The sequence below is a fragment of the Musca domestica genome, unplaced genomic scaffold, assembly GCF_030504385.1.
Source record: "Musca domestica strain aabys unplaced genomic scaffold, Musca_domestica.polishedcontigs.V.1.1 2, whole genome shotgun sequence".
Taxonomy (NCBI): Eukaryota; Metazoa; Arthropoda; class Insecta; order Diptera; family Muscidae; genus Musca; species Musca domestica.
In genome coordinates this window covers 15912152-15921396 of record NW_026712249.1, presented here as the reverse complement: position 1 = coordinate 15921396, position 9245 = coordinate 15912152, and positions in this window count along the sequence as shown.

Here is a 9245-nt window from a genome sequence, read left to right as displayed (position 1 = left end):
CCAAACGAACGAAATCGAAACTTTTCGTAGAATATTTTGTTATTTCTCAAGTAGAGAAGGAGACTATTAAAAAAAACATTCACACTCACATAACTCATTGGTTTTTGTTTGGGGTGTGTGTGTGTATGTTAGTTCACTTTACCACCTTCTTCTCCACAACACAAAATACTGATGGCGTCATAAGCAAAAGTGAAGAATTCACACAACAGCAACAACAAAGCCAATCGTCAACAAGTAGCCCCGCCAAACAATTCTTTAATACGCAAAAAAAAACGCAACAAATGTAAACAAACATTTCGGTAGAGATGTGTGGAGCCAGAGAGCGAAAAATTGAGAACAGCCATGAAGCAAAACCGGTATTGTTATGTACTCTCTCGTCATTGTGAGTAACCTTGTTGGTTTTTGTTTTGTTTTCTGGATGTACGCTCTCCCACTTGCTCTCATTCGTTTTACTTACAGAGGAAATAATGATGTCAACTGCATTGGTGTTTCTGAATAAATGCACACTCACACGCACCCACACCTATACACCGTTTCGTTTCATTGATAAGAAAAATAACCGTTTGGCGTCTAGAACACCAACACAAAATAATTTCATATAGAGTTTGGCTAATGAATCACTCTTTTTCTGTGGCAGCTTGCGGTTTTGTTTAAGGAGGTAGATTAATTAATTTTAGAATAATTCCATAATTATTTCAAGAGAGTTATAAGTCTTATGTTGCTTAAAAGTCCTTTTCAAAAGGCCTTCGTATAGACAGAAGACCTTTCAAGGGGTTTTTGTAAGGAGAGGTAGGCTTTTGATAACAGAATACTTTTCAGCAATAGTTTTCTATGAATAGGAGGACCTTTCAAGAGGTCTTCTATCTAAATATGCAATTTCAATGACTGAACATAGTTTAAAAATTGACAACCAAAAATCCTTCCAAAGGAAAATAATTTCAGGAATTATTCTGTCGCCGCATGACGTATGAGTAATGTGAAGCAATGCTTAACGTACGTTTATCATACGCACTGACTGACTTACGGATTTATCAACGCCCAGACTAAACGGCTGAAGCTAGAATCTTAATATTTTGGGTGAGGGTCATTCTTTTTCGGTAGATGTCAGAACGGTACGAAAAGTATAAAAAAGATACTAAATATGGTACCCTTTGTATTTTAGGAAGCAGTAGAGCTAGAACTCTTCAATTTGAAGTTAGGGTCAAAGATGGATTTTTGGAAATTCGTACTATAACTGTACGAAAAGTACTAAAATGTACTACATTTGGTACCATTTCGTATCATGTAAACGGTTAGAGCTAAAAACTTGGAATGGAAATGAAGGCTGAGGAGTAAATTTTATGTAGGGAGGAAAATTTTGAAGTATGTACTAAGGTATACGAAAAATACTGAAGTGTACTATATTTAGTACAACTTGAATTTGGAGGAATGGATGGAGCTGGAATCCTGAAATTTGAAATTAACATCACTGGCGGAGTGTAGGAATGGAATACGGAGGAAGTTTTCGAAATTTGTACTTATATGCGCGAAAGTTACTAAATGGTACTAAATTTGATACAATTTATATTTCGGGAAATCCAATAGAGTTGGAATTTTGAAATTTAGAAATAAGATTACTATTGCATTCTAGGTCTGAAAAATGTAGGCAATTTTGGAGTTTCGTACTTATGGTACTAAATTTAGTACAATTTCAATTTTGGGAGAACCAATAGAGTTGGGATCCAGAAATTTGGAATTTAGATTACTTTTGCATTGTAGGACTGAGGAATGTCGGTTGTTTTTGAAATTCGTACTTGTGTGTAATTAGTGGTACTAAATTTGGTACAACTTAAATTTTGGGAGAACCGATAGAGTTGGAATCCTGAACATAAGATTTCTATTGGACTGTTTGATGTAGGTAGTTATGAAAATTTGTACTTAAGTGTTCTTAATGGTACTAAATTTGGTAAAATTTAAATTTTAGGTGAACCCCTGGAGTTGGAATCCTCAAAAATTGGAAAAAAGATTACTGTCGGAGTGTAGGATTGGGATATGTAAATAGTTTTGGGAATTTTTACTTATACATAATTATTCCTCAAAATAACTCTGTTAGATCTAACTTCCTTAATTTTCTTAACAACCCTCGTATGTTTACTTTGATGGAAATGCATTAAATAGTTTGTGGACAAAAACAAAATCGAATACTTTAAGGTGTGTGTGAAATGTGGATACAACGGCAACGAACTGTTGTGGCAACTATTCTCTTCCCTCAAATTGAGAGTTATGGCATCCGAAATACAGGGTGTGTTAATAATTTAATGTCATACCATCAATTTTGGGTGACAAACAAAGCGTAATTTATACTTTCAAATGGTTGGAAGCTTATTTCGCTTTCATTGAGCGTTTTGTTTTTCAAAAACCCTTGAACCCTATTTGGGGGAGGTACCAGAAGAAATGGTCCGCAGGTATCATTTTTATAACAGATCTTGTGTTGCTGGAAATATTGAGATGTACAAAATCTGAAAGGAATTGGATGTTAATTTCGTGTTTTATGACCTTCATGGGTATCCAAAATTTTGACCCTTTGTGGGGAAGGTACAGAAGAAGTGGACCGATATATTCCATCTTTACACCAGACTTTGGGTTAGTAAAAATATTGTGCTGTGTATAATTTGAAGACATCCGGATACTTATTTCGGATTTTATGATCGTTTTGGTTTTTTGAAACTTTGACCCTTTGTGTGGGAGGTACCAGAAGAAATGGTCCGATCATTACCATATCTATAACAGATCTTGTGTTTATGGAAATATTGAGATGTGCGAAATTTTAAGAGAAGCTAATGCTTATTTCAAATTTTATGATCGTTTTGGTTATTCGAAACTTTGACCCTTTGTGTGGGAGGTACCAGAAGAAATGGTCCGATCTCTACCATCTTTATAACAGATCTTGTGTTGACGGAATTATTGAGATGAACCAAGTTTGAAGGGAATCGGATGTTAATTTCTTGCTTTATGAGCTTCATGAATATTAAAAATGTTGACCCATTGTGGGGGAGGTACCAGAAGGAGTGCGCCGATATATTCCACCTTCACACCAGACCTTGGGCTAATAAAAATATTGTGATGTGTGTAATTTGAAGACAATCGGACTCTTACATCACACATTTTATAAGAGTTGTAATTATTCAAAATGTGACCCTTTACTGGGGAGGTATTTGATAGAGTGTACCGATATTGTCCATTTTCGCACCTGACCTAGCCCTGACGCAAATATTTGGATTTGCAAAGTTTGAGCAAAATCGGATTAACGTTTATTTTTCTGTGCAGAAAATATTTTTTTTTTTTAAATTTCGACTTTTTATGGGCGTGGTACCAGAAGGAGTGGACCGATATATTTCATCTTAACACTAGACCTGGGGTTAATAAAATTAATTACGGACGCGTTTTGGACCACACACCAATCCGTACTAGACACCCTTTCTCAACTTAAAACCGCTAGTTTTATTTGTAGAGAAAAAGCCTGCTAGGTGTGCCCTGCGACTCAATACTCAGTTCATTGGATACTCCGTTATTTTCAAGTATGTGGAGAAGCCACCTTTATGCTACTTCTTCCAAGTTCTATCTTGGGAGATTTCAACAGAACTGGCTAACTGGAAGGTGATCTAATGTCTCCAAAAATAGTTGGCCGATGATCTCCGAAAGGAAATCAAAGGCCATGACATCCAAAGGTGGGGGAGGAGACGATACGGAAGGCTTTATCAGTACGATGAGGAAACTGAGACGATGGAGCACTTACTCTGCCACTGCCCAGCTCTTATAGGAGTGAGACAGAGGCTGCTGGGTAAGCAAATTCTTCCAGACTTGTCCTCCCTCGAGCCAGCGGTGATTCTTCAGTTAGCCAGAAGACTAAAATGGCTAAGGACGACACGCTCATTACACTGTGGATGCAAACCTACTAACTTCCCTACTCTTTATTCAGATTCTCGCATCTTCACTATCCGTTATTCGTTTCCTTTTCTTTTCTTTATTCTATTCTGCTATCTTCTTTAAATTAGGATGAACACAATGGACCAATAGGTCTCCGAGTGAAGTCTAACCTAACCTAACATCGTTTTAAGAATATAAACAAATTTCAATCCTTGATGATAGTCGCCGATTTTGATCGAAAAATTAAAAATAAAATTATGAAACAAAATTAATTGTTTTTGTGACCTCAAACCAAATTAAATAAAAAAGAAAAGTAAAAAAAAAACAAGATTTGGGTCAACATTTTCTGCGGTCAAGATACCGCCCCATATTTAAAAATGCCCTAAATGAAATCATTTTATTAAAATGCCATCAGAGCGCATTCTAAAAAAAAGTATTTCAAAAACCAACCAATTATGTTATAAAATTCGAGCCATATCAACAACATAATTATAAATAAATTAAAAATATCCAAGAAAAAATAATTTTCTTATCTCATTCTTTTTAATTCACCACAAAACCGCATCCCTGAATACTCGACGACATCATTGCGAAACCACATTACCGTGTTAGTCATTGCATTTTCAATTGTAAAGTAATCCAATTCACGTCCATAGCTTAATATTCCTTACCAAGAAGAAGAAAATAGGTGATGGCATTGAGAACGCCATGGCTGATTGAGTCATGGCGCCATTTGTTTTATATGTCATTGTATCCATCAAGTCTCTCAAAAGACCTCCTCTCATATTTTCTCTATTTGTATTTGAGGGTGTGTGTGTGTGTGTGTTTGGCCGTTAATGCACTTGCAAGACGCCCAATGGTCTCGCCACCAACGGAACAAGGGAAACTGAAAACAATTCCTGTCCCAAAAAAAGGCAAAAGTTTATTCAACTTTGTTGTCATGAATATTTTGTTTGGGTTATTGTTTTGTTTCTTTTTTCCTGATTGGAGGTTAGACATGATGGAATGTGGAGAGAAAGTGATTTTTTCTTTATTTTTCGTTTTCAGATAACAAAAATCTTTTTAAACAATTTATGGAGATATTTGTGATATATATGGATGGAATAACATTCAATTGATTAATACAGAGAAAGGAGGGCCTTAAGTATATAAGGAAAAATAAATAATCCTTAAAACCTTAAAATAATTCTAAAATTATTCTTAAAAATCCATAATTAGTTGATCCACGCGTTCTTCTAAAAAATACTCCTTGAAAATTATTCTTATAAAATATTGAAAATTATTCTTATAAATCAAAGCTTAGTCGGTCCATCGTTCCTTAAAAAAATATTCTTAAAAATCCATGGTTATTTGAAAAATATCCTTGAAAAAATCGATGTATATTTTTGGTCCAATGTTCTTTGAAAAATTATTCTTAAGGGTCCATATTCTTAGTAGGACCATAGTCCTCGAAATAATATCCTTAAAAATCCACGTATAGTTTTACCAATGGTCCCTGAAAATATCCTTCCATCCCTGAAAAAAAATCCATCCAAATCCAAGTTTCGTTGATCCACAGATCCAAAAAAAAAAAAAATATTCCTCAAAATCAACGTTTATTGGATCTAATATAGGGTGAGATAAAAAAACTGCAATAAAGTCAAACGCCATAATTTTTACATTTTTTTTCAAATTTTATTAAATGAAAGCAACCAACGGATTGGTATCCGGAGATTTTGGTGGCCATTGTGCGCTGACAATAAAGCGAGGAACCTTATTTTGTAACCGTTCTTGTGTGGCGCGATGGTGCCGAGTCCTGTTGGAATGTCCAAGGTCTGCGGCCAAAATGTTTGCGTGCCCAAGGCTTCAATACACCCTCCAGAATATTTTCGCTATTATATTCGGCATTTATTCTGATGCCACGGTCGATGAATACGAGCGGAGAGCGACCATCGGCTGTTATGGCGGCCCACACCGTCACCATGGCCGGCGCTTGAGTTCTGGTGCACATTTTCAGCTGACCTCTTTGGCAAATAAACATGATCATTTTGGTTGTTTACAAACTGCTGGACAACGAATGTTTTCTCATCGGAGCGAAGCAAACTCTTCAGCTCTTTTGATTCTATTTTTCCTGTTGCGGCGGTGTAAGTCCTTGCACTTTTTGGAATTTCAATGGCTTTACCCCGAGCTCATTTTTCATATTGTCGAATGGAATATTGCGATATGTTCAGCTCATGAGCCATGTTTAGGTCACTACGAAGCGGGGTTCGAGCAAGTCGCTTCTTTACTTTTCGAACCATTTCTGCTGATGTTGCTGTTTTCTTCCGTCCACTTTCTTGACGTCGGGCTATGCTACCATTATCACGGTCACGAGCGATGCTACGAGACACAAAAGATTTATTCACATTTAAATGCTGGAGTGTTCTGACGATAGCCACTTGCGGGTTTCCAGCCAAATATAAAGAAATCACACTATCCCGCTTGAATTCCGAATTCACGAATAACTTTTTTTCTGGAAAGTTCTCACCAAAATGCTTTTATACGCTTGTAAACAATTTAATGAGCTGTCACTGGAATAATTTTGACAGCTGTCGGACAAGTGGCTAAGAAATGGAAGCAGTCTGAACTTAGTTGCAGTTTTTTCATCTCACCCTGTTTGTCTATAACCTCCCTATATTCCGTATTTTGATGATTTTAGCGACATTATTTTTTACCGAAATTTTTTCAAATTTCGTATTTAGAGTTCGTAATGGGACCTACAGTCCAGGACAGAAAATTGTCTATGCAGTTCCAGGTCTTCGTATAGGCCCCATATATCAGTACCTCCATATATTCAATATTTTGACGATTTTAGGTACAGTATTCACCGAAATTGTTTGAAATTTCGTATTTGAAGTTCCTAATAGATACTACAGCCTGTGACAGAAAATTGTCTATGCAGGTCCAGGTCTAGGAATTTTTATGATTTTAGCTACTTTAATCACCGGATATTTTCTTTCAAGTTTCGTATTTGAATATTGTAATGGCCTATGGCAAAAGTTGCCTATGCTGGTCCACGTCTTGGTATAGACCCCAAATAAAACGGCTATATTCGGTATTTTTAAAAATTTAACAAAATTTTTTAACAGATTTCATTTTTTTCAAATATTTTCAAATTCATTCTGAATGGTGGAGGGCATTCAAAGTTCGGCCCGGCCGAACTTACAGCTTTTTTTACTTGTTTATACACATTTGTAGCACACATTTTCGAAACCTCCTCCATATGTCCAGGCCAGACCCCAATACCAGATTTCAGGCTCAATCTGCTCACCCAATACCAAATGTATTACGATTTAGTACTTTTCGTACACTTGTAGTACACATTTCTATCACCTTATCACAAACCTACCACCAACAGGGACCCTAATGCGAAATTTCAATTTCATTTCCAGCATCATGCGTTCACCCAAAACCAAACCGTTCCAAATTTATTACCATTTGTTGCAGCTCTTATACATTTCCAAAAACACCATCATATATTAAAAACTTAATTTTCAACCTTGATTCTAATACCAAAATGTTAAGATTCTAGCTTCATCCAATACCAAACTGTTCCAAATTTAGGATCACTTACTGCAATTTTCACACTTAGTATACATTTCCAAAACCACCTTCATTTGTCCAAACTTACTTTCCAACCTTGATTGTCATACCAAATTTCAAGTTCTATCCGTTCACATAATAACAAGTGATACGATTTTATATGTTTTGTACCATTTTAAAACTTTTCCTAAACTCAAGATCGAAATTTCCAAAACTCCTTTGAAACATCTATTCTACACTCCATCTGTGACTCTCATTCCAAATTTCAGAATTCTATCTCATTCCGTTCGTCCAAATCAAAGTACTAATTGTACATTAATAGCTTGAAGTCTTTGCATGCCATTTTTTGTGATATATCATAAAGGGATGCCAGAGCCGGACTCAAATCCTGCCGTCGTTGTTCCTTATAATTTGACATTAAAAAGCCTAGCCATGATGGCAAGCTGCTTATGTACCCTCTCCTTAATTATCCCCTACACCACAAGGTGGTCAGGGTATTATGTCTTTGTGCATTTGTTTGTAACAGGCAAAAGAAAACGAGATAGACCTATAGTTCCTTTTGATGATCTGCATAAAATCACATTTATGCATGTCCGTCCGTCCGTTTGTCTATCCATGTATTTTTGTAAACAAAGTACAGTTCGCATTTATTGCCCTATCCAGATGAAATTTTGCACTAATCATTTGTTTGGCCCAAGGACGAACCCTATTAAAATTGGAGATAATCGGTCAAAATTTAGATATAGCTCCCATATATATCATCGTCCGATTTTCCTGTTATTGTGCACCAAACGTGTAAGATCAGTCCGAATAGTATGGAATTTTGCACGTACGATCAGATTGGACCTGAAAATAAGTATGCCAAATTTGATCGAAATCGGTTCAGATATAGCTATAGCTCCCATATATATATTGTTCATCCGATTTGTTATTTTTGTCCTCCGCAGCCGTAATATGCACTCCGTAACAACAATATTTGGGGAAATATATCAAATACAGCTCAGAAATATCTTTGCCCAATTTTATCAAGATCGGTTCGAATTTGGATATATCTCCCATATATAACTTCGTCCGATTTACCTTTTATTGTGCACCAAACGTGTAATATTTGCCCAAATAGGATGAAATTTGGCACTTTCGACCGAATTGAGTCTAGAAGGTAGTATGTCAAATTTGGTGAAGATCGTTTCAGATATAGCTATAGCTCCCATATATATATTGTTCATCCGATTTGTTATTTTTGTCCTCCGCAGCCGTAATATGCACTCTGTAACAACAATATTTGGGGAAATATATCAAATACAGCTCAGAAATATCTCTGCCAAATTTTATCAAGATCGGTTCAGATTTGGATATAGTTCCCATATGTAACTTCGTCCGATTTACCTTTAATTGTGCACCAAACGTGTAATATTTGTCCAAATGGGATGGAATTTGTCACTTACGACCAAATTGAGTCCAGAAGCTAGTATGTCAAATTTGGTGAAGATCGGTTCAGATATAGCATAGCTCCTATATATCCATATGTGCAAATTTAAAAGACACAAATGCTTCGGAATATTTCGTCCTTTGAACTTTAAATTATAATTATAATCATAGCGTGTATGATTGAATTCTCCCATAAAAAAAAAACTTTTAATTGTTATGTGGAGCTCTACTAAATTAGCAAAGTGGTGTAGGGTATCATAAAGTCGGCCCCGTCCGACTTTAAGACTTTCTTTACTGGTTTTTTAGTACTTTTCGTTCAAATTTACAAATACAAATTTCCAAAAACTCAG